The 27,733-nt window shown below is 35.6% G+C and overlaps 1 pseudogene; it reads left to right on the top strand.

The window, feature by feature from the left end:
* The first annotated feature begins 5,191 nt into the window (after nucleotides 1–5,191).
* On the top strand, nucleotides 5,192–13,322 carry LOC126821477 (uncharacterized; annotated as a pseudogene).
* The last annotated feature ends 14,411 nt before the right edge of the window (nucleotides 13,323–27,733 follow it).

The raw sequence follows: 27,733 nt of genomic DNA, 5'->3' as shown, positions 1-27,733 counted from the left end.
TGATTTCCGATAATGACTTCCAGATTTGTGGCCCTTGATATTTAATGTTTTGCGTACTCGACGTCAGTATAAGGCAGAATTAGAAGCCAAACAAGTATGACGATTACTTAATGGGTTGTTATTCGTACTTATATTTTAATGTGTTGTAAATGTTTTCTTGCCGACAAGGGGGGGCGGGTCGATGGCCAAATGGTTAGCGCGTGCGCGTTGTATCATAACGTCTGTCATTGAGTCAACTGGCGTGGTTTCCATTCCCCGGTAGTACGTAACAAGGTGTAGGGTAGCCTGTCCAACCTCGTGGGTTTTCTCGGGGTCCTCCGGTTTCCTCCCACTGCTAAAGACCCCATACGTCCAAACGAATTATTGAAATAAAATTGAACCATGTTAGTCCCGAAATTACCTCTTTTGTGTCGAGTGGACGTTAAACCCCATTTCTCTCTCTTTCCCCACAAAAGACAAAATATGCGACACCCTTATTGACTGCCCGGACGACTTAGCTGCTGTGGGCGTATGTTTCGTTGTCTGGCAACCTATCTTTAAAATCCACAACAGGCCAATGAATAATATAATAATTATTTGGTGTGAATGGGGTATGCTGCATTGACTGGAATACGTTTTACATTCACGATTTGTCAGCCACAGAACAAAATAACCATGTGCGAAAAAAATAGCATGTGCGATGATGTAGGAAAGGTATTTTACAAGATTACAAATTATCTAAAACATGGCCAAACAGAAATTTATCCCAGTTCGCTAGGTTTTTGGTATTTGTTCCTTATACTATTGGATGCGTTTTCTAGCTAATGATACTATTTCACAATCTACATTGAAAAAATATTTATTTATTGTTTTAACTGCATGTATTTATATTTTGTAACTAACACGGTGTTTCTTGTTATTTATAATACAGTGCACGCACGAAAATGCATGGTCTGTTTTGACAATCACGGGGTTAGTATTTTGGGGTGTTCATTTATATGAACACCTACTTTTCCTCAAATGATCACCTGTGCACGTGCTAAAACAACACATTACAGGTTGATCAGTAACTTGAACACCCGAGTCAAAACAAAGGGTCCAGTGTGTAAATCAGATTTATTACCTTGACAGCTCGCATTCATAGAATGGAAGCCTGTCTGATTATGTGGCTATCAAGACATCATTGGATTTGACTAATTTTTACATCGAAACTTCTGCGCCGAGTTGAAGTTTTAAAACACACCTCATTCCATTCTTTACAGTCAGTTTTTGAACAGCAACTGCGTTTCAATATTTTTCAACTTTCAAGAATGTTTGTTAGCAATGTGAACAATTTGTGATACAAAATAGTTCAAAATAATAAAATATAATAATATACAATAGTCACCTTTATGCCCAAATGAGAATTATGTGATTGACTTGTATCGTCTAGTCCCAACACTCTTACAAATACAATATTTCAGTCGTCTTTCAATTTCTGTAGTCTTATATTCATCTACTTACAACATTCTCCAACATTAGTCATAAACATGATTATATCACATTGCACTCTTTATATATTCAATTCCAGTTCTGCAATCTTGTACCAGTTTACATTAATCTGTTACATGAATCTGTAATTAACACATCTGTCATTACAATAACACTTTACTAAATTAATTTACTTATATGAAATTATAAAAGTAACATAAATGACATATTGTGGGCATTTGGTTCAGATCTAACTAGTATTTCCAATATTTTTCATTCTCTATGCACTCCACTATAATTAAGACTATTTATATCTGACTGAAATAAAGTTGAACCATCTTAGGAGATAAACAGTTGATTAACACATTTTAACTTGGTAAATCTTCATAAACTATGAACGGATCCAACGCCAATACCAAAATTCATTTGACGAGTTCTAATATCAATTATGTTTGGAGAATTAGACCAACAGCTCAAACATCAAAACACTTACAAGTATCACACAACAACTGAACTCTATTTACTACATCCCCAGATCAAATCCCCGTCAAATAATTTTTAACAAAACTGTATCTCTCGCTCAAGTTGGCCGGGGTTCTAATTAGGTGTCAAAATGTTTATAATACTGTCGATACATCAACTGGCCCAAGACAGACCCAAGATATATCAAATAGTAAAATAAATTTTAATGCATTTATAGTGATAGGTTCGGTGCTTTGCCAACAAAACTTATTAATATAATAAGCAAATGCTATCAACAATTATCTAAGTTTCAAGTGGGTTGCGTGTAATTTCTCTCCTTAGAGAACCCCCATACAAAATTTATTATAATACACTAAGAATAAATCAATGATTTTGTAATATGGTTCAGCGAATAGGCCGTTTATTTAAATATCTATTTTACTCGAGTCAGTATAAAGCGGTAGTATTTTCTGTAGTAATATTATAATTGATGTTTCCAAGCCATCTGTTCACAATAAACGAAAGCTTAATATCGTTCATAATTTCACGACATTACCATATAATTAAACTACATTTTCGAGAGGGTATAAAATAACAATTCTAAACGAAGATGAATATATTACTCATGTTAAATTACACGCCACTAACATTAAGCGAGAAAGCGATGTCAAGTTTTTCACGATTAACTCGCTTGGGATCACGCCAATCTGGACTAGGTCTCGAATAAAAGATAAACATAGACAGCAGCTTATCCAAAAGTAGTGTCATGAGCTTTCAACATAATAGCTTTTCCATATCGATAAACATAATCCTAACCATGATTTTGGTTAACACTGGTCCAAAATGCAACAGGTTTAACGTACTACTTTTCGGCACCAAACGGGCTAATGAAGACGGGGGGAATAACGCTGGTACAAATATGTTATTTATTTGCATATAATAAATTATAAATAAATTATGAATTTGTAGAGCGCAGTTCTTTCCAGTAAACTGCTCAAGAGCGCTAGTCATATATTTGCTTGAAGATTGATGTCTTTAGCTGTGATTTAAAAGTGTTCAATGTTTCGGATCTTTTGATGTCTATAGGAAGTCTGTTCCACAAAACTACACCACATCGCAGAAAAGCACGACCTCCATATTTGGTTCTTGATTTTGATGTCACTGCCAACTGCAGTTGCTCGGCTGACCTTAAAGCACGCGATGGTTGATAAAAGGAGAACAGATCTTGAAAGTAAACTGGGCCGAGATTGTGGATTGCTTTGAAAACAAAAGTTAATAACTTGAAATTTATACGAGTATGAATTGGAAGCCAATGTAAGCTCTTAAGAATGGGCGTAATATGTTCACGGATATTTGTGTGAGTGATAGGTCCGGTGGCAGTGTTCTGTACACGCTGTAGGCAATCAAACTGTTCGAGATTTACACCGTAAAGGAGACTATTACAGTAGTCCAATCTAGAGATGACAAATGCCCAAATCAGACGTTTCGTTGAGTCCTTGTCGATGTATTTCCTAATCTGGCGGATATTTCGTATTTGAAAGTAAGCAGTTCTGCAAACATTACTCACATGTGTTTCTAAATTAAATTGTGAGTCAAATACAACACCAAGGTTAATTTCGCGAGCTTGTGTTGGGATTGATTGTTGAGTCACATACAGTTAGTTGAAACTGTTCTAATTTTGACTGGTCATCCAGCACTTAATATCTTCAATACATCTTGAAGCGTTATGTGATCTAGCTATATCTCTTACGGGTAGAGTGTATACATTAAACAATATGGGACCTAGGACGGATCCTTTTGGAACTCAAAACTCAATTCAAACTTTGATGACCTAACTCCATTAATCACCAAAGATAGGAAGCGGCCAGAGAGATACGAATTCATCTATAAGAGGGCATCATCGGTTATTTCTATTCGCATTTCTAGAGTATGCAACAGGAAGTTATGGTCGATCGTATCGAAGGCAGCTGATAAGTCTAAAAGTCTAATAAAACCAATATGGCTGCCCCGTCAGAATCAAGATTCTGGAGAATTCATTTTGGACACATAGTAATGCTCAGTACTATGTCCTTGTTGTTTGTAGGCAGATTGTATCACCTCTCCAAGTCCATTCTGTCGCATATGATCTCGAAGTCTTGGTGCAATAACTCATTCAATGACCTTGGAAACATAGGGTAGATTTGATACTGGGCGATGCCTTTTTCAATAGGGGTGTGATCAGTGCCTCCTTTAAACGCACTGGCATATTACATTGGGACAGTGAATTGTTCACAAACATTGTGATAAGTGGCACAACACTACTTACGCACTCCAGTAAAAGCCATGTAGGACAAGGGTCAAGACTACAGGACTTTTTCGGACTCTTCAGGAGCACAGTTTTAACTTCTTCTTCATTTGTAGATTTGAAGGATTCCAACTTCGGAACATAGTGTATGGATGGCTGACAAAGGCGGGGTACAGAAAGGTCGATCGAGCTTGACTTGAGGCCATCTCGTATTATTAGAATCTTGTCAGAGAAGAATTTTATAAATGAATTAGCTAGCTCATTACCTGAAGAGTGTACTGGAAGAGATGCCTGTTTCTTACGAAAAAGGAGTTTGTTTCCAATATGAAAAAACTCCTTCTGATTAGATGCTGAACTTAATTTAGATCGAAAATAGTCTGTTTTTGCTGTTTCAGTTAGTTGATTCAAAACATTTTTCTGTTCTGCATGCATCTGTCGATGTACAGTAAGGTTAGTCCTTCTCATCTGCCTTTCAAGCTTGCGGCGATGCTGATTTGCTGACCTTATTTCATCATTGTACCAAGCAGTATGATCATGGACACTAACTCTCCGAGTCTTCACTGGAGCATACTTGTCTACAGCCAACCGAAGAGCATTGTTATACAGATCAAAAGTTTCAGATACTGGCCGACTACAATCAATATTGTCTATTGAGGTTTTCACATCTTTCGTAAATGAAACAATATCTGTGACACTCTGGGGACACGTACTCTGCGTCCGGACGGCCAAATCTTCTGTGTCACACTGTCGTGCATCTTCAATAGAAGGCTTGATCTCGCCTTAACTACGCACATCTTATCAAGCGCTTCACGTGATACCCCGCATATTTTGGCACTAATTTCGATTGGGTATAAGCCCAGCTTGTGATCCTATCAGATTCCTTCGTTAAAAATATCGTTACGATTATCAAGTCTGGCGCTTCTAGCTAAAATGTCTACATGTGACAATCGAGTTGCAAAGTTCAAGGTTCGATCAATGTCAAGGTTGCTGGAAATCATGGCTGATCAACAAAGGGTTTCCTTCTGCAGGATATGTAGCGGAATTATCAGCGTTAAATATCGACACTTAATATTTTCACCGGCGTTTTTAGTAGTCCGTGAATTAAAGGAAGTTCTTGGCTACCATCCTGCCGTTGGTGACGGGTTGTCAGGTTACATTTGCCGGATTTGCTTCGCAAGATTGACAAAAATCCAAACAGGTATATTTCTCTGAAACAGGTATATTTCTTTTTATTTATTTTATCGGAGCGTCAAGCTTTTCGCCCATTAAATCTCACTCACGCCTAATAATTCTATGACCAATCATCGTTTCAGAGAGTGATACCCGGACCCTTTTTGATTTGATTGTGTAATAGCCTATATATTTCGGCCCTATTTATTTATTTTGTTTTATATTTTGTTTTTAAATATAGAATTAGTGCCATTAACAAGGACTGGTGTCTGATTCTACATGTGTATGCTAGCCAACTGAAAGTTTGCTTTGATCGAGTCTTCAACTTTTTCAGGAGAGAAGAAATTTAGTTCATGAACTTAAACTTCAGTTAAAAATTCCTATGGCGGTAGTACCACTTCCGCTACAGATGGAAACCCATCCAACCCAATCAGCTGTAGCAACAGAGGCTGGCTCAGAACTTCCTTTATTATGTAAGCAATAGATTTATTGTAATAGTTTTTCCAGCATCTCCATGACCTGTTTCTACTTTCCCACCAAAATGTGTTCGTCATACCGATATAGTTGATCTGTTTAGCATTTATAATCATTAATTATTATTATTTATTTTTATCCATTTTAAACTGAATACCGGAAAACACCGGAAAACACTAAATACCGGAAAATACCCTAAATAGGTAACCCGGAGACTGGCACCCTAAGTAGGTAACCGGGAGCCTGGTCCTCTGGGTTAGGGTTAGGGTTAGTTTCCGGTTTATAGTATAGCCCTTCTCCGGGTTACCTATTTAGTGTGTTTTCCGGTATTTAGTGTGTTTTCCGGTATTTAGTGTTTTTACGGTGTTTTCCGGTATTCAGTATAACATGGTGTTGTCCGGTGTTTTCCTGTTGTTTTCCGGTTTTTTTCGGTATATAGTATAGCCCATTTCTTGCACACCCAGAAAATGTAGGTATATGTGGTTTCGTAAGCATCACCCAATTGACCAAATGCCTCAGCGTATTATTCATCTACTTACAGCACATATATTGATCTGTTCAAATTTCAGTCAAGAGTCCAGCATACCAGAGCAAACGTGGATTTGTAAAGTCATCGCCTACCCCAAGAAAAGTTAAAAAAACAAAAGTTACTATATCTTTATTCAAAGAAAGCAAGATGGGTATAATAGAACATTCAAGTGTTGAATTATTGCAAACTGAGAAAGGATTGCTTATTAGCATTGTTAGAATTGACCAAATAAAAGTTATGAAATATTTCACTAGCAGTTGTCACTTGTGGGAAGCCTGAAATATCCATCTACTTACAGCACATATATTGATCTGTTCAAATTTCAGTCAAGAGTCCAGCATACCAGAGCAAACGTGGATTTGTAAAGTCATCGCCTACCCCAAGAAAAGTTAAAAAAACAAAAGTTACTATATCTTTATTCAAAGAAAGCAAGATGGGTATAATAGAACATTCAAGTGTTGAATTATTGCAAACTGAGAAAGGATTGCTTATTAGCATTGTTAGAATTGACCAAATAAAAGTTATGAAATATTTCACTAGCAGTTGTCACTTGTGGGAAGCCTGAAATATCCAACATTTAAACCGACTATTGAGTCAAATTTGTTTAATGCATCTATCTATGTATTTGTCAGATTAGTTATTCTTTTGGTTTGTTTTATACTATAGGCATCACAACATATGGCTGTACCTTCGGAAACCTTACAACTAAACATATTGGAAAGTTCAGAAAATACCCGAGTTCCTTCTAGAAATATACTTTGTAAAAGGCTATTCAGTCCAGGGCAAATGAGGGTATGTGTATATGAATTGCTAGAACATTATGAAGGATTGTTATGGATATTACAGGTAATAGAAACGGGAGAAGATGTGACGAAAACGACAAGTAGGGCTGTTAGAGACAAAGACAAGAAGAAAATCATAAAGTCAATAGCTAAAGGGGATAATACAAAATCTGTAGCCAAAGAACTATTTGCGTCAAATCTGAGAGATACTTTAATTGAACAGTTTTTAAAGGAGTTGAATTTGGAATGCAAGAAAATGTGTTCAGATAAAAAAAATCTGTATTAAGAAATACAACACCTGCTGAGATGACAAATTTTGATTTCAACAAAGTTTCTTTAGAACTACAGTGAGATTCTTCAATATTGCATAGTACATTAACCTGTTTAACAAATAATAATCTGGGAAGGAAAGTTGCTGTTGGTGCGTTGGTGTTATTTTCTAGGCACACCAAGATGTCTCTATTCCAACATATTATTGGCCAGGTTCTGGATAATAGTGGAACAACTGATGAAGTAAGTGAATGATTTGCAATCGCACATGCATGTTGAATTCAAATGTACTTTAAGACATTATAAAAACGCTTTTAAACATGTAGCTGACTTTTGAAACTTATTTACGGCATCAAGAGTGCAGTTAGCTGACAATGTGGTTTCGAAACGAAGGCGTACCTGGAGATGAGAAGGGAACTGGCATTTTATTGCCTGTTTATTTTATGATGATGCTTGCTTCAACAAATTGATACAAGTTGTAGATTAATATTATTTGATTGTATTCATATATTTCAGGTGATAGAAATTATGAATAAACTTGGAATGTGTGTGTCACCATCTTCTGTTAATACTCAGAAGCAGATCATAAAAGAATTTCATGAAAATCATGTTAAAGACATGTTTCATGAAGAAGATTTAGAAAATAATACAAGTATCGATAGTTCTCATAGCATGGAAGTGATTGGTGACAATTTAGACATTACTAGGCATCCATCTCAAATGAGCAAGAATCTTCGCAGAAAAAGCTGGAATTGCAGTTTGTACTGTTGGGAGTGAAGAAAAAGAGTTTTATTTCCTAATATTCCTGATGAGAATCTGCAAGCTGACATTTTATCTATAGGTAGTGAAAATTTCCTTCCTAACTTGTCAGACTGTAAGAGTTTAGAAAACAACTTTATATTCCATATAATGCATGTTCTTGTGACGTATGTACCTGAACTGAAAGCTTTTAAGGATTGTTTGCCTAAAAATATTTCACATCCTTATGAATTAGAAACTTCAAAAAATCTGATTTTGAGATTCTGGATCTTCTGGATAAATCTGAAAATAAAGCAGCAGAAATGATAAATATCCTTAAACACATTCATGACAATTACATTTGAAAAAGTGGAAATCCACCGATGATAGACACAAAAGTAGTGTTTGGTGGTGATTGTTTGACCAATGAAAGGGCTTATGCTGCCCAAATGGCTATGCTGCGCCACTCTACAGATGAACATAGATTGGCTGGTGTAATACATAGACCAGAAGGTTTTCACAGAATGATGAACCTGTGTTGGGTATAAATTTCTGTGCATGCACAAAGTTCATTGTGAAATTGTTATTATTTCAAGTTTAAAGGTTTGCATTTTTTCCTGTTGTTGTGTCAAAGATTCTCCATTTTACTAGTACAAATTCACAGATTGATATTTATATATATATATCAACAGGTTATCAACTATGGCATGTCATATTTTGTTTGAAACTTCTTGAATACAGTTTAATATATTTTCTGAATTTATTCTTTGGAAAATATTAGATCAATATTGAAAATGAAGAATCATTGATCATCCTGTTAATTTCACACCTCTCACCCCTGGAAAAAAAACACAAATAAATTGACTAGTTCAAATTATGATTTTAGTTTCTGCTGTTTACTTAAACTTGGCATATTTCAATTGGTTTTATAACATGTGTCTGAAAGGATCATCAGACCAAGAATTTGATTTAGTTTCTTCAGATATATTTTTCCTTTTTTTGTTAATTGTTTTAGTTTGTAACCATTGCATGTTGTATTTTAGAAGACGAATTGAATTGTTTTAAATGAGGTTTTTACTCATGTTTTATACGGCCACATTGAAATGTGTTTGTATATTGTCGTCTGCAATAAAATTGCTTGTTCACAACTGAATGAAATTCATCGTATTATATACTTTTTATAATAAAGGTTAATGGTTAACATGTGGAAAGAACAAGAAGCCAGTTAAATTCTAATATCTGATAATTACATATGGGTTGTTTCTCTTATTCATTAGATGTTTGCCACACTTATACAGTGAGTTATTGTGTTTGAAAGTTTGTAAAAGCCTAATCTGTCTTTATCATTTCAGTTTATTTATCAGCAATTTTATAAAAAAAAAGGCATCAGCACAAGATGCTGCCACCCTATATCAATTGAGAAATGTTATTGGTCGCATTGATGTACATGGTCCAGAGGAAGTTGTTCTGAAATACAGGTAATTATTGTGATCTTGTTGGCCTAATCTTCTCAGACATTTTCGCAGTTAAGAGAGATTAATGTCCACTCGACACAAACTAGGTCATTTCAGGACTAACATATGGTTCAATTTTATTTCAATAATTCGATTGCGCGTAGGGGTCTTTAGTAGTGGGAGGAAACCGGAGGACCCGGAGAAAACTCACGAGGTTGGACAGGCGATTCTACTCCTTGCCAGCTTGGGAAATCCACGCCAGTTGACTCAATGACAGACCTTATGAAACACCGTGCACATGCTAACCATTTGGCCATCCAACCCGCCTTTAAGTAGAGAATTACAGTTGAATGTTTGTCGAAGATGGATGCCACTAAATTCAAATGGAGAGTTAGGGTCATTAATTAGTAGTTTTTATACATGTTTTTTTTTTTCAGGGCACACTTTTCATTCATACAAGATGTATTGGACGGATATATTGCAGCTGCAGTTATGATGAATTTTGGTATTAAAGAATACAATTCTGAAACAAAAATTAAGCTGCCACCATTAGTTGATATTAATGACAAAACTAGATATGATTACATTCAACATCTTGCTAAGAAAATCAGTGATAATTTCATAAAAACTACAGAAAGTAAGTAACTGAACATGAGCTGTAGACTTAGGGAATGAGTTAATTTAAGACAATATTGATCAGTGTTGATACTTGGAACAAGATGTCAAATACATTAACTGCTTTAAATTCGATTCATGCCTTTTATTTTATTGTGAGATTTTCAAACCTAAAACAGGTATACATGTATATCTACGTCCATTATCATTCTCATTTCCTAAATGTTTTCTTTTTTATTTCAGAAGTGCAAGGTTTAACATCGGATAAAGTAACGGAAAAAGCGAAAAGCATTACTACAGTGCTCAGAATGTGGACAAAAATATAAAACTAACCACTTTTACAAACGTCATATGAGAGACAAACATGGGCCATACTATATACCGGAAAACACCGGAAAACAATCGGAAAACACCATTTTCTACTGAATACCGGAAAACACCGGAAAAACCCTAAATACCGGAAAACATCCTAAATACCGGAAAACACCCTAAATAGGTAACCCGGAGCCTGGTCCTCTGTGTGCGGTTTTGGACCATGTGAGCGCCGATGAAGGAAGGTCAAGGTCATTACGATGTTCATTTTAGAAATAGCCCCCCCCCCCCCGCAAAAAAAAAAAAAATCCGATTTTTTTTCACCAAAATTTTGTTGATGCCTATTATGTTTTGACTGTTTTAAAAGACTAAATCAGTCTAGCTCCATCATTGACCATATTTTATTTTGCATTTTAATTTTAGTTTTCAGTAGATTTCAGTGTTTCAGTATTTCAGTAGATGAAACACTGCCCTCGGAGGGCCCCATTATATGCCGGTTGCGCCGGTCTCCTGATTCTTGCCAGTAACGCTGGCATCAGGGTGGTACGAATTAGTGGAAGGCACGACTAGGCCAACTCCTCCCTGGATAACAAAAAATCGCATCATAAAACAGCAAGTATCATCAAAAGCGAGTTAATAAATCTCTGAATAGTTCGAGTTGAAGTTCCAGGTTTAACCGCTATATATGTCCTAATCACCAAACGAAATGGATGCCACGCAATTCTCGGACAGGCTGTAATCTGAAAAGTGTCTATCCTTTCCAAGAGCTATCCATCTCGTTGGAAGGGCTAAAAATCTACTTGTTTCTGAGCTTACTTTCATTCCAGGGTCAAATATAATCACTTGAACCATAATAATATTCAACATATTCCATCATATTCCGAGGGCCTCACACAGGATTTTTTTCTGGATTACTTTTCGAGCTTTTTTCCACAACTTGTTGACCAGTTTTTCTTGAGAAAACTCCAACTTTCGCCCAATTGTCCATGAGAAAACTACATATTCTATCTTACTGCATTGACGGGAAGTGGTAAGCTGGACGTCTGTGAAAAGGGTTGATCGATAAATTTTCAAGGAAGCAATTGTAGTTTTTGTTTGTGAAATAGAGGAATCTAGCCGATGAGGCTACTTCCCCTCCCCCCCGAGAACCTCAGGCAACCAATTTGTTTTATGTACTACTATCGTAATAAAACATTACTATGTTAACCACTTTCTGGTGGCTGAAGACTTACACCGAATGCGTATTCGGAAAAAAATGTCCCCGAGAAAATGTTTTTTCAGACAATCGATATTCGAGATGTCGTCTGTTGCACAAATTATGCTGCACTGTGTAAGAACTTGCATCCTTTGATCTGTAGATGGATTGTAGATGGAAAGTATCATTTGCACTATTTCAAAGTAAACCTGCATTTTTGTATATCATCCCGTAATTTGTGATTAATGACAATGACTGGAAATAATATGGGTTGAGGAACGGACGATCTATGTTCATCACGTGACTGGACAATTCCACCCCCGTCCCACCCTGACGATGATCCCTCCCGGAGCGGCGCGGCTCTAAAAAAATCTCGGGCACAGTTTACTCTTCTAAGTTTTCCGGTAGCTATTTAGTAACCCGGAGTTTGGTCCTCGTGTGTGGTTTTGGACCAGGGGAGCGCTGATGAAATAAGTTCATTAACATACAAGCGAGCGATCGCCTACGGTCAAAGAAAAATTTCTTTTCAGATTTTTTTTTTAACAATTTCTTCTCCCAAATTTCTTTCAAAAAAAAAAATCAAATTTTTCTTCCAGTATTTTTCTCTGTAAAATTATTTTCTACGGAATGTTTTTTTTGTCAAACCAATTTTTCGGAAAAATTCGAATTAATTTTTTGGAGAAAAAAAAATCGGAAATTTTTTTTTTAGGGTGGGGGGGGGGCTATTTGTAAAACGAAGATCGTAATGACCTTGACCTTCCTTCATCGGCGCTCACTTGGTCCAAAACCTCACACAGAGGACCAGGTTCCGGGTTACCTATTTAGGGTGTTTTCCGGTATTTAGGGTGTTTTTCCGGTGTTTACCGGTATTCAGTATAAAATGGTGTTTTCCGGTATATAGTATTGCCGGACAAACATGGTTAAGTCGAATCTGAACTGTATACGATCCAAACTGATAGTGTTTCGGAACTGCGGGACTCTTTAATGATGTGTGCTCTATTATTGCGAGATACGGATAATACATATAACTATGGCGATGGTGACCGAGTAGTACGAAACGCTAAGTTTGAATTTTTGTTAGCAGATATAGGGAATCATTGGAAATATAAACAATGGTTGTTCCGATTCCAGGCATATGTAATTGGAACATTGACAGAAAGGGAATTTTAAAGAATATATCTGGAACTGTACAACAAGTACTACAGTTGGTAAAGGGAAGAAAATTCCAAATGATAATTTAGTGGAGTTGAATGTTCACTTCATAAAGAAAAAAGTACAGTCGCAGGGAGCGAATGCAACATTTGAGAGTCCACGAAAGGCAGCTTTATCTATCAAAACACAAAAATTAATTCGTGATAACATGATAAAGGAATCAGCATGTAAAAAGTCTGCTAAGGGAAAATCAGAAGTGGTAAAAAACAACGACATTATTGCAATAACAAATGAGTGTTTAAAGGCAGACCTTTTCAGGGATGATCTTGGTCGACATTTGGAAAGTTTTAAAAACTTTAAAAACTTTTTTGCTAGGGCCGACACTCAAAAACTGTACAAATGGATAAATGAACAAATAAAAAAAGATACAGATTGAAACCTGCTAAATATGCGTAGTGTCATATGTTTTAAGTCAATAAAAAATCAATTACTTTTGAGCTCTTTAACCAACTGTCTGATTTGAAATTCAAAAAAACATATTTCTGATTTTTAAATATTTAATTCATTGGGTTCTCTATAGGCCACAAATCCCCTTTAGATTGTTTCTAACTGGTTTCGCAAAATGTTATTCATTTATATACAAGAAGATGGTCTAGTCGTTTTGTTTGGACAAAAGCATGAGATCCTGTGTGTACACGTTTGCACGTGCCTAAAAGAACCCTGACAGTTGAAATTCAACTTTTGTCCGGTCATACACATGTAGCACACATCATGGCATATGCCGGTCTTTATTATTCCAGTAGGTGTGAAAAAGTAGGATGTTAAACCCCATTTCATTTAATTATGTAAATGTGAAGCTGATTGGATTATCCACCTTTAATTCTTAACGATTACTGATCACTGCAATTAGAGATTTGTCTAATCAGCGACAGGGCAGCATGAAAGTCATTACTGTTATAATTTGGATGTGAATTTCAGTAGGCAGCTGTCCATTGTATCTTATTTAAATTGGTTGATAGTAACTACTAATGCAATCTATGAGCTTGCCCCGGGAAATTTGTTTTCAAATTTGTTCTCTAAAGGTAGAACCACGGGGGCTAAAGGCAAGGTGGGCAGGTGGAAAAGGACACTTGTTTTGGCAGCTCTCCAATTGTTGACCAAACCATAACAGAAGTGACTGGCCTGTGTATGTGATACAACATACAGGCACATGTTTTGGTCTGGATTTTTTGTTTAGCAATGTGGGTTATAAGCATTTGTGTATCTCTTCTTCAAGGAAATTTTTGGGGCACTGAGTGTCTTGCCCCCAATAATCAAGGAACCCATACACCTATGAAGCTCGACATACAATTTTTGAAAAAAAATTATAATCGTACGTAGACTAACCCCCACCCCCAAGCACCCGGTTTGTTGCTTTACGGAAACGGAATTCCTCATTTTTTCATGTCGTCCCACACTCAAATGTCGCTGTACATACATGTACTTCCCTGCCATTAGGATTCATGTCCAGCTGCATCTCATTGAGACCTTCGCGTCCCCAGGAGGGTGTCACTATTTGAATTCGCTAGTGCTCAACCTCATATGAAAATGATTGAGACTGCACAAGTATGTAAGGTTTCTGCTCCAATAATGGGATGGCTTTTAATCTGATTCATTAAACAATCATTGTAGCCCAAAATAGAAATTTCTTGGATTTTGATTGGTCGAAAAGTGGCGGCGAATGAGTATAACAGTCCTCTAAATTTCCTGGGCGACTCACTGCGAATTGATATTTTCTGTGTGCTAGACTCTGTTTGCAGTGGCCAAAAATTCTACACCTCAAAACTTTATTCTAGGAAATCTTCATGAATTTTTTCTTGTATGTCATCAACAATGCAATTCAACCATTGGCTTATTGAAACACATACCTGAAATACAAAAAACAAAGATAGTGAGTGTATTAGAATCATAATGGGTAAATTTCATTTCAAGGCTGGTCTGACCATAATGGTTGCTATGGTCATTCTATCATAATTAGACTGTTCAAAATCGAAGATTTTCAACAAGTCAATAAAAATACTACAATTTATTGAACTCCGTATGGACCGTAAATAACTGATTGGGATATGTTTTAAAAAATATACAAGTCGGGCTGACACTGATATGAATAGGACAGAGACTAATTTTCATACACAACACAGGCCAGGGTTTTTTGCGAAGAAAAAAAAATCACAGTGTCGAAATGACAACGTAAACAAGCACAGCAACCACGCGCGTACGCTACAAAGCATATATCTACACGGTCACACAAGTGTATGGACATTTATCAAACATGATATGCAATTTATTTCGAACATTTCAGCTACGTTTGTGCATATCAACACGCGAATAAAACCTTGCTCTAAATGCATGTCTTTTTCGGATGTAATCCTTCTTATCAACTTTAGTTTCACTATAGAACATTGTAAAAATTTGACACTGGCGACCAAAATTTTCTGCAAAACAGAAGTACACTTTGGAGCAATCGTTCAGTAAGGCCAGAATATTACAGTTCTTGGATAGGATTATTTCTGCCGGCTAAGATCTTCTATTATTTTATTAAAATATTGTTGAGCTTTAGCTACACTGGAACTTTTAACAACTGATATTTTAATATTTCTGCGATCAGGGAAATCAATGATCATGTCACAATTCGAATGTAAACAAAGACTTTTCATAATGTGTTTTCTTTTTAAGGGTGACGCAATTGCTGTCAGTGCCATTACAGGAACATCTAAAAATAGTGATAGCAACTCTCCAATCTGGTTAAAATATTTTCTGAATGGGTCCTTACCATCCTTAGTTTCACCCCTAAAAAGAGAAAAACATAAATTATGTAGGCTACTGTATATATGTACGTGTGAATTTACCACATTACACCATTCTTATCCATAATAGTTTGACCAAGATTAACACCCAACATATTTGAACAAGTGTTTGCAAAATTAGTTTTTGATTCTAAAAACTGAAATAGTGTAATAATATCTAATCATTGTTCAAATCGCTAAAAAATTAAGCACCAGTTTTCTTATTTTATATGTAGGCCTATATCATATGTGCCGTGAGAGATTGAAGGGTTTGCCTGACTGGTAATACTGAGATCTATCCAAAATAAAAATGAAAGAAAGAAATTTTATAAATGATCATAAATTCTTACCATTGCAAAACCGTGTGAGCTTCATCAACAACAATTAATTTGACACGGTCCTGATACTCTTTCGATGAAAATTGTTTCCTGAGGGCGGTATCACCAACAGCTATTTCTGGACTGGTAAAAAGAAACTGGAACTTTACCACTTCCACCTCAGCTTTTCCGCTATTAACCACTTCACATTTTAGTCCTAGCCGTTCTAATTTACTTTTTTGTTCTTCCATTATGCTAGTAAGTAGGGCAATCCCGAGGACACATGCTGGTTTAGAAAGAATTATCGGAACACATTCATAGCAAAGAGACTTCGGTCTTCGTGCTAATAAATACGTCTTTAGATCCTATAACTGCTTCAATTTTTTTTGGGGGGTTTTCCGTGAGTTTCTCAATTGAAAACAAAAAGCTTTCAACGGCTGTCTATTTCTTTTTCGATGGGGGCCGCCATATTTGTTTACAGTGTGTTATGTGCCACGACCTCTGATTGGACAATGCTAATTAGTTACGTGTAAACACAACGAGCGCAAAATTTCGGGAATGGTTGAGTCCAGAATCAACGGCTAGATGTTGTAAAACTCGCGGTCGTTGCTTCAGGAACATGGCTGTCGTGTGTCTAAGTAGGACTTGACGTTGTGATAAATAAGAATTCAAACTCTTTTCTGTTCTCTGGAGATATCTTTATAGGTTACAATAATATATTCTACAACATCGACACAGCTATTGTTCTTTAGGTATTTAAACGTTGACCACGATTAAAACCTATGGTGTGTATCCTGGCTATTTCGCCCAACCGTCTCCCGGGAAAACGCGCTAGTCTAATTCATATAAAAAGGTGAGGGGCGTCAACTATCAGGGTGGATCCTTGACCATATTAAAATTTTGGCAAGCGCTGCATTAGAGTACGCCGTTACGTCAACCCTAATTTTAGGAAATTGGGCTAATTTGTACTGTACGAATGGTACGGAGACCTCTGCCCTGATGTCTGACCGTTAACGTAATAGGATATCATTTTTAACTAACCGTGACACAACAGTAGCCCTCTTCCAGAAATAACTGGTAGCAGGAGCCGTAAGTCAAGTCTAAGAAAGATGAAGGAAACCTGCAAGGGTAGCCTGTGTAGTAGGGTTATATATTCTCTTTAACTATTTTAGTAGGGTGTTATATTATGTTTAAAGATTTGAGTCAGTTTCCATTGTCCTGTTTATCCAGCTAGCCTTGTATTTCCAGTAGTTATAATTACTTTAGTTTATAGTTTAAAGATGCTATTGTAAGATAGTGAGTAGATTTAAGTGTCTTAGAAACCCGCTTTGTTTATCCTAGTTACTAACTTCACTCTTTTATTTTCTGGTCAACTATCAACATCTCTATTTAACTACAGCACAATTAATCATTTATCTCAAGGTAGGTTTAATATTTGTTTGACTGGACTAGACATTTTAAACTATATAAGTAATTCTAAACTAGTAAATTAATTATTAGCAAATTAAAATATATATATATATAGAAACTAGGTAACTTTATATTTCATAAGTAAACATTGATTAAATATAGTATCCCCTGTGTTTAATGTCTTGTTAATTGTTTTATAGTGTTCCTAATTGTGTTGTCTATAAAGTTTACAACTCTATGGTCACATTTATTTTCCTGGAAAACACCTGTCTTAGGGTATGTTAGTTTGATATCTATATTTATATCTTTGTCATAACGGATTAAATGTAAATACATTGTTCTTGATATTTTAATACATATAATATAGTATTTATATTATAACTTGCCTCCTGATTTATTAGTAATTAATAGAATATATACATCATTTAATAATTCACATGTGTAAATAATCATTTTGTATCTTTTCAGTGTTTTTTTTTTGTTGTTCTGTAAAGTATATATTATATTGTCCTGTAATAAACTGTTGTTGTTAACTGGTCTCAACTGTTAGGTGCAACCCCGACCTGGAGTCGATCATGCGATCCTCCTGCTACAAAATGGCACCTAACGTGGGCGATAGTGTAGTAGGGTGATATATTCTCTTTAACTATTTTAGTAGGGTGTTATATTCTCTTTAAAGATTTTAGTCAGTTTCCATTGTCCTGTTTATCCAGCTAGCCTTGTATTTCCAGTAGTTAAAATTACTTTAGTTTATAGTTTAAAGATGTTATTGTAAGATAGTGAGTAGATTTAAGTGTCTTAGAAACCTGCTTTGTTTATCCTAGTTACTAACTTCACTCTTTTATTTTCTGGTCAACTATCAACATCTCTATTTAACTACAGCACAATTAATCATTTATTTCAAGGTAGGTTTAATATTTGTTTGACTGGACTAGACATTTTAAACTATATAAGTAATTCTAAACTAGTAAATTAATTATTAGCAAATTCATATATATATATATATATATATAGAAACTAGGTAACTTTATATTTCATAAGTAAACATTGATTAAATATAGTATCCCCTGTGTAATTTCTTGTTAATTGTTGTATAGTGTTCCTAATTGTGTTGTCTATAAAGTTTACAACTCTATGGTCACATTTATTTTCCTGGAAAACACCTGTCTTAGGGTATGTTAGTTTGATATCTATGTTTATATCTTTGTCATAACGGATTAAATGTAAATAGATTGTTCTTGATATTTTAATACATGTAATATAGTACTTATATTATAACTTGCCTCCTGATTTATTAGTAATTAATAGAATATATACATCATTTAATAATTCACTTGTGTAAATAATCATTTTGTATCTTTTCAGTGTTTTTTTTTTGTTGTTCTGTAAAGTATATATTATATTGTCCTGTAATAAACTGTTGTTGTTAACTGGTCTCAACTGTTACGTGCAACCCCGACCTGGAGTCGATCATGCGATCCTCCTGCTACAAAATGGCGCCCAACGTGGTATAGAGACGGTTGATTCCTGGTGTGTTTTGTGATCTGTGTTTTGCGAACTCTTACTTGATTTGTGTTTTTGTGTTGGAATTCTTGGATTTTCTGGATTTCTGCGAAAGAGCTCTGTAAGTTGTTTTTTCTTATACTTGGCCAAGTAATCATTTTGTTTCTGTTGTGGTTAGTGGCCTGAGCCCGACAGTAGACGGGACTACTTCGTTGGGCATTCCTACGCCAGATTGTATATAAGCCGGTGGTGCACATGGAAGGACGCCAGAATTTATAGAAGTTACAAAGATAGGGTGACCCGTGCGCTTTACGCTTCAGTTGCGTGTCTCGAACTGATTTCTGACAACCCCGCACTCGCTTTGAGTCGATAAATAGCCATGGCACGTGCAATTCTCTACAAATATATCAACTATTACAGCCGTAAAAAATCTATTGTTGACGATTTTGAACAGCAGTAAAATTTAGCTTCTTGGTTATAACAGCAGCTTTAGTAATTACGTTTGTTTTATTTTTTAAATTGCTTTATCATTAACTGTACCGTTAAGAGCGGCATCTTTTGGTTTAGTACAAATACTATCTCTGAATCACTTTCTTTAGCAGGAACATGATACTAGCAGTAGTTTCATTTTACTTTTACAAGTTTCTTAAAACAATTGTTGAGTTGTCTAAAGTGCTTATTTCTAAATTCAATTTCTTGTTCTAGCTTTCTGTTATGTTTCGAAAAAAGTAGTCTTGATTATCCCGACCTGTCAATCAGACGTAGAATGGTCGATAGACTGGTTAAGCGAGACTAATTTCAAAACAAGGGCACGTAACCTATCTTTTACTCAAAAGTGTCTGGATGTTATGGACGCAACTTGGAACCAGTTTTCAGTCTATTATTTATAGATGATTAATGATCATAGCTTATTAAGTACAAAATGATCGTTTATTTAGTGACTATAATTGTGTGAAACTGATTTGGGGCTTGGCATATATATAAATATTGTGGCGTAATTGTCGAGATATTTGGAGATATTTATTTATGGTGGGTCACCCTAACAAAGAGTTAAAAGTTATCATTGTAGTAGCGGACATATTCCGAAGTGGGACTTCGGGCATAAACACATTATTTGGTAGTACCGGATGAAAATAATTTAAGTTTACGATAATTTAAGTTTACGTTAATTGAAAAAAAGTTTTTTTCTGTTGACGGGGAGGAGAAGTTAGAGCGTATATTATTATTCATATTGTTTAATCGTTGATTAACATTGTTGGGAATTATATACGTGGTTTATTAATCGTAACCGAAGTTATAGTGTATATTGTTTAATCGTTGATTGACACTGTTGTGAATTATACACGTGGGTTATTACTCGTAACCCACGGGGGCGTGTGCATTGCACGTGCAGATTAGCACGTGTTTACGTTTGGATAACCTCAAGTGTCTATTAACTAATTGATTGTGTTTATACATAAATGAATAAATAAATAAAGGGGTTTAAACCATTGATAGTAGTTTGAGGTAGGAATTATGTCGGTAAATATTAATACCGCGTCATTGTCGGAATTGTTGGACTTGGGCGGGAGTCCGATAGCGGCCGAAAGAATTTTAGATCTTCGTCATGCATGTGGGCATGTAACTCAAGATGGGCTTTTAGGCATTCCTGAAGTGATGGATTTGTCGGCAAGTATTTTTGTCAAGTTATCCTGTAAGGAAGAGGGGGATAGTCCGTCAAATTCCACCCGGCCGAATGCGGGTAGGCCTGCAAGACCCGAAAATCATACACGGAGGAATACAGCAGTTATTCCCAAATATTTGAGCTATGATGGTCAATCTAATTGGCACGCATTTGCAAATAAATTCATGCGTTATGCTACTATGAATTCCCTTTCCGATCAAGAAAGTTGTGATAGTTTGTGCTTTTGTTTAGAAGGCAAGTGAGTATTATTGCTTGATATCTGATAGATATTTGACATTATTCGAATTATTGGGAAAACTGGAAAAACGTTTTGGAAATCAGGACTTGCCTGAAACTTCAATGCTTTTGTTTGCAAACCTGAGACAACATCGTGATGAGTCTTTGAATGATTGGTCCGACCGCGTCTTGACGGTTGCAAATTAAGCGTTTTCCGATTGTACGGAAGCCCACATAGGTAACCAGGTTGTCTTGAAGTTCTGTCAAGGTTGCTTTGATAAGGAAGCGGGACAGTATGCTTGCAATATGCGTCCTCCGAATATAGAATCGGCTATTCAGTCAATTAAATGGTTTAGGCATAATAACATTGCTATCTATGGTAATAATTCACGTGGTCCTAGTCGTGAATACAAAGCACGTGTTCAGACTATAGCTACTTCTGCTAAAATACTAAAGCGCTAACTTCTAATGACGCAAAAAATGATAGAGTGGAAACGTTAGAGAAACGTGTTGACGATATAAAAATACATCTTGATGAATTGTCTTTGACTGTGAAAAGGTTATTAGAATCTATTGATCGTTTGAAATCTTGTTCAAGATCTCCTTCCAGATCTCGTTCTCCTTCCAGGGAACAAGTTTCATGCTTTCATTGTGGAAAACAAGGTCATTATAAGTCGGAGTGTCCGAATTTATTTTCTCCTAGGCATAGTACATCTTTGTCCGGTAAAACAGATGCCGACAAACACGTCGCTTTCGTTGCGGATTTAAACTAGAAAGGAACGGGCGAGCGTCCGCTCCCACCTAATTATGATTCGCCTTTATTACTTTTTGACGAGACGTTAAGTGACGCCGGTCTAAGCGGTACACATAAATGCAGGAGTGAGCTTCTTGTTCCGGTTTGTGATACCACCGTAGCAGTCGGTGAAGCAATTGAAAACACCGTTGCCCCGGAGGTCGGTGTCAATACTGATACTATGTATAAATTAAAAGTAAAAGTGCAGGGAGAAGATATCTTATCCGTCATAGATACTGGTAGTCAATGCACTATTCTTAGCGATAGACGCTATGAAATACTTAAGAAAAAACCGCCCAAAAATACGGATGTTAAGTTGTATACTGCTAGCCGCAAAATGGATTTTCCAGGCTTTATTGTTGGTCCTGCTGTAGTAGATCTTGGATCTTTCCAAATGGAATTAGATCATTTGTATGTCGCTCCAATCGAAGACGACATGTTGCTAGGTTTAGATTTTATGCGTGCCAATAAAGTCCGATTTGATATGTTAACGGACAAGTTGCAAATAGGAGATGATGTTTTTGACTTAATTTATAGTGAAAATTATGAATGTGACGAACATACTGATATTGCTGTTGTGAAACGAACTCTTATACCACCGTTAACTGTAGCGCGTGTGCGATGTAGTCTAAGTAAAAGTCTATCGCGATATGTTATAGAACCCATAAATCATCCTAATTTGTTGATAGCTCGATCTGCTCATTCTCACGTCGAAACGGAATTTCCTCGGATATGTTTAATCAATCCGTCACAAGAAACGATTGTATTAGAGACCAATCAAGCTGTTGGCAAGGCAGTAGAATTTAATGAAAATGACGTTTTAATACCGTTAGAGACGGGTGATGTGAAAGCTAGTAACGCTGGTTTACTTAAGATTCCAGAGCATTTAATAGATTTATTAAATAGATTAGCTCCAGTTGACCAATTAAAATTGTCTAAGTTACTCGTTGAATACCAGGACGTATTTCCTAAAGATCAATTTGATTTAGGAAATTTTACCTTTCTTGAGCACACTATAGAAACCGTCGAAAAATGTACAGTGCCAACATGTAGGCCTACTAGAGAAGCCGAATCGTTTCTGGGTTTTGCTATTGATCACCGAACATTTATAAAGCAATTGGTCAAAAGGAAGGGGGTAGGGGAGTACAACTTATTACTCTGTCCTAGGTTGGGAGGGGTTATTATGTGTATAATTGTATATATATTTGTTTGGTTTGAAAGGGCGTGTTTGGGTGAATGTTACGGTGTAAATAAGATGCCGTCGCCTGAGTGTATGGTGTGTGAATGGATAATTTCAAATTGTTTCTTATGTAGCCCGAGAGAGGCTAACCTCCCGAAAGAGAACGGGGAGGAGTGTTGTGGTTAGTGGTCTGTGCCCGACAGTAGACGGGACTACTTCGTTGGGCATTCCTACGCCAGATTGTATATAAGCCGGTGGTGCACATGGTAGGACGCCAGAATTTATAGAAGTTATAAAGAGTTAAAAGGTATCATTGTAGTAGCGGACATATTCCGAAGTGGGACTTCGGGCATAAACTCATTATTTCAATGAATATATTATTTTAATTGAATTGTATTAATTGTAATATTGAATAGTTTATTGTTGTGAGTGTGAATGTGTATGTATATCTGGGGACGCCTAGATTGTCTTTCTTAGTCTTATACTTACAGTGTATAATATTTGTTCTTATTATTAACGTACATAGTATATAAATTACAAAGTTTGTACAATACACATATCGTAATTTAGACAGCAAGATTATTATAAATAATCTAGGTGACTAAAGCATTAAATTCTTTACATATTTACTTATTCTACTTGTATATAGGTACATATTTTATTAATAATTGTTCACAGTACATCTTACATTATACATTTATGTAGTAATAAAATTCATTTGTCATATTAGTAAAATCATTAAATGGTTATTTGGTAAAATACATTCTAACATTACAAATATCAACATTACATAAATATTTAAATCATTGGAATCATAATTATTAGGGTGCTATTAATTACATAACATTATAATAATAAATTCTGTGTAAAACAGACATATTTATTTTATAATTAGGGTAGCTTATAATTTCTCTTTAATTAATAAAGGTAAACTGGTTGCTCATGACTTGTTTGGTTTTCATTTAACCTTATCGTTCCAGTATTTGATGACTGTTTTTTTTTTCTTACATTTTCGTATTTTCATGTCTGAAGAGTTTTGAAAAGTTTCAGTTGGGTATTTTTTTTGGACTTGGATTTTCGTTGTTAATTTTGATATATATTCTGGTTTTGTTGTTGTGACTTCAACTTTGTAGATTGTTTTCGGTAGCGAATTTCACATTCCAGTCCAAGAATTTTGTTTGATTTTGATTTTCACTTAGATATTTTCATCTACATTTTATTTGATTTTGATTTTCACGTAGATATTTTCATCTACATGGTGTGTAATTTGAATTTCAAATTTTTTTTTATGTCATTTTTTATTTGGTATTTATTTATTAATATTTTATTGTTACACCGGTGCTTAGTTTACATAATGGCAGAAGCAAATGCAAATGAAGACGCAACTCGTTCAATTATTAATGAATTAAAAGTGGTAATGTCTCAATTAAATTTGGAAATGCAACATGAAGTTTGTAAGGATGTACTAGGATATGGCCCTGTGAGTGATAATCTTCCTCATCAATCTTCATCTTTGTTAAATTTGTCATGCCCGGTTTCAACTCCAAGTAATCCTGTGTATTGTCCTCGAACAATTGTCAGCTCTCAAGGTGCTTCCACAACTTCAACTGTTAGAAATTCTACTTCGCGAAGAACCCCAAGATCAGGCAATGAGACGTTGTATGTTAATTCCACACCATCATTGATTACGAGAGGTCAACCATCAAATTTTCAGAATACAATACCAGTGCAGAGTTATCCGGCATCAGCAGTTCAATTAAACCCTCCAGTCCAGACATCTTCTCCTGTTTCCATACCCCATATACTACAGCAAAATTCTTCATCTGTTCAAATGAATCCAATTTCTACATTTCAAAGATCTTCTTCAGTTTCCAGATTTGAAATGCCCACTTGTTCATACTTGCCTTTTTCATCTTCACCACGATTATCTTCATTTTCCGGAGACGGCAACAAAGGAGACGTTTCTTATAATCAATGGCGTCTGGAGATTGTCGGATTAGAAAGAGAAGGCCAATATTCTATCCCATCTATTATTAATGCCATTCGTAGAGCCGCACGAGGTACAGCCACTGAATTTTTAAATGGTATTAATCCTCAAACAATAACTGATTTATTTATGCACTTTGATCCATTGTTTGGTGATATTTTATCTGTAGAGGTTATGATGAATAAACTAAACACTGCAAAGCAGCAGGAAAATGAATCCATTTCTTCATGTAAAATCAAACATATTGTTTCAAAATTAATTAATGCTGGTATTCTAGTTGAACCTGCTTCAAATAAGATATTGAAGGACAGATTTTGGCATGGCCTGATCAATTCACAAGTCAAATCTAATACTAGGCACATTCTTGATGCTGATGTTTCATTTTCAGTTTTAATGACTGCAGTTAGGAAAGCTGAAGAAGAGATGCATATATTTCCAGTCACTTCTAATTTCGCTAGTTCTGGGTCATCATTTCATTTAACATCTACAACTTCAAGTTCTTCAGGCACTTTTCAAAATAAAATTCTTCAGCAGATTTTCGGTTTGTCAGAGCAATTGAAAACAGTTAATTCTCGTATATCTGATATGGAGCACCAGATGCAGCAACCACGACAGAGGTACTACAGACAGCCACCTACACAGTTCAATTCTTCGAATATGAGAGATCCAACTCGTCAAGTTCATGTTCCTCCTTTTCCTCCTCCTCCTTTGTTCAATCCCGCATTTCGCCCACCGAATCAGTTTTTAAATACAAGCGATTATCGTCCCAGGGTAACTCCTATTTGTTACGCTTGTCAACAACCTGGTCACAGAAGAGGGGATCGAGAGTGTTCTTAATTCCACGGGGCGTTCGGTAAGTCCTAATGTTTCTTGTCAACAGAATGCCTCATCTTTTATTTCCGATTTAGTTGGTTCATCCAACGTTGCTTCTTTTAATTCTAAGACTCCAATGTTAGTGGGTACAAATATTCTTTCAAGGTTATGTAGCACATCAATAGATTCAGATGCTTGGAATTCCACATTTTCACTTTTAAATACACAAGTTCAATCTAGTAAAGTTCCTTGTTTTTTAAAGTAAAGTTCAAATCCGGTGAAGATTCCTGCAAATTCGTCAATGCTTGTGGCTGGTACTGCAAAATTAACTAAACCATTACCTGGTAAATGTTATATGGCGCTAGATGATATATCACTTCCCGGTTCTCTTCATGTTGTTCCTGGTATAGTTAAATGTAATTTTACACAGCCATCAAATAAAGTGAGAATTAACATCACAAATTCTTCAGACAGACCCATTACTATTCTTGGTAAAGCAGTTTTTTGTCAACTTCAGTAAGTTGAAGTCGTCAATAATTCTCCATTTTTATCATCAATAATTCTTCAGTAAAGCCGTTTGATGATTTGTTTAATTTTCAGTCTATTCATTCAACATGTACAGAAGAAGAAGCTAATTAACTTAAATATCTTTTACATAGTTATAAAGACGTTTTCAGTGTATCCGACACAGATTTTGGGAGAACTGATATTATTAAACACAGAATTCAACTAACTGATGATACCCCCTTTTAAACAACGACATCGCAGAATACCACCTTCAATGTTTCAAGAAGTTAAAGACCACATTAATTCTATGATTAAAGCAGATGTCATTCGTCCATCAAATAGTCCCTTTCTTCTCCAGTAGTACTTGTTCGAAAAAAAGACGGTTCACTACGTTTCTGTGTGGACTACAGAAAACTAAATTCCAGAACAGTCCATGATTCTTATGCACTTCCCAGAATAGAAGAGACTCTTGATTCGCTTCATGGTTCTGGCAGATAGAAATGGCTGAAGAAGATAAACCCAAGACAGCATTTACAACTGGCAATTTAGGCTTTTAGGAGTTTAATGCTATGCCCTTCGGATTAACCAACGCGCCTAATTCTTTCCAGCGTTGTTTAGAGCGGTGTATGGCGGATATTCATCTGTTTCATTGTCTTATATATATAGATGACATTATTGTTTTTTCCAAAACATTCGATGAACATCTTTTTCGTTTAGAGTCCGTATTTTCTCGTCTCAGGAAGCATAATCTGAAATTAAAACCATCTAAGTGTGAATTTTTACAATCTTCATTAAAATATTTGGGACATATTATTTCAGATGATGGTGTAAAAGCTGACCCTGACAAAATTTCTACACTTAAGAACTGGCCGATTCCTTCAAATGTTTCTGAAATACGTAGCTTTTTAGGTTTTTGTGGTTATTTTAGAAGATATATTAAAGATTACTCAAGGATAGCTAAACCTTTAACTGATTTACTTGTTGGTGAGCCCACTTCCAAGAAATATAAATATTCAAAGTCAGCAATAAATTATTTTCATTGGTTACCAGAACATCAGAAAGCGTTTGATACCTTGATTTCATGTTTAACTTCAGCACCAGTTTTAGCTTATGCAGATTTTTCGTTACCCTTCGAACTTTTCACGGATGCCAGTTCTCATGGTTTAGGTGCAATATTATATCAAGTTCAAGATGGAAACAGATAGATGATAGACATTATCCTGCTCATAAACTTGAATTCCTGGCATTAAAATGGGCAGTGACCAAGAAATTTCATGATTAATTTATATGGCAACAAATTCACAGTAAAGACAGACAACAACCCATTAACATATGTTCTTTCATCAGCTAAATTGGATGCTACTGGCCACGGATGGTTAGCTGATCTTTCAGCTTATGATTTTTCATTAGAGTATTTACCTGGTATACATAATGTTGCAGCTGATTCTTTATCAAGACTTCCAGCTTCAAGTCTAGATAATACAGTTGTATCTGCTATAATTAATCTCACTGACGTTGATCTTGGTAAAATTGAAACTTTTTCTTTTAGTCAGAATGTTCTAGATTGTTTTGTTTCTTCTATTATTGGTGTTCCTGTGGAATATTCAAATTT

The sequence above is a fragment of the Patella vulgata genome, chromosome 5 (assembly GCF_932274485.2).
Source record: "Patella vulgata chromosome 5, xgPatVulg1.2, whole genome shotgun sequence".
Taxonomy (NCBI): Eukaryota; Metazoa; Mollusca; class Gastropoda; family Patellidae; genus Patella; species Patella vulgata.
Note: the sequence above shows the minus strand (reverse complement) of the source record. Positions and strands in the feature narration are given on the sequence as shown.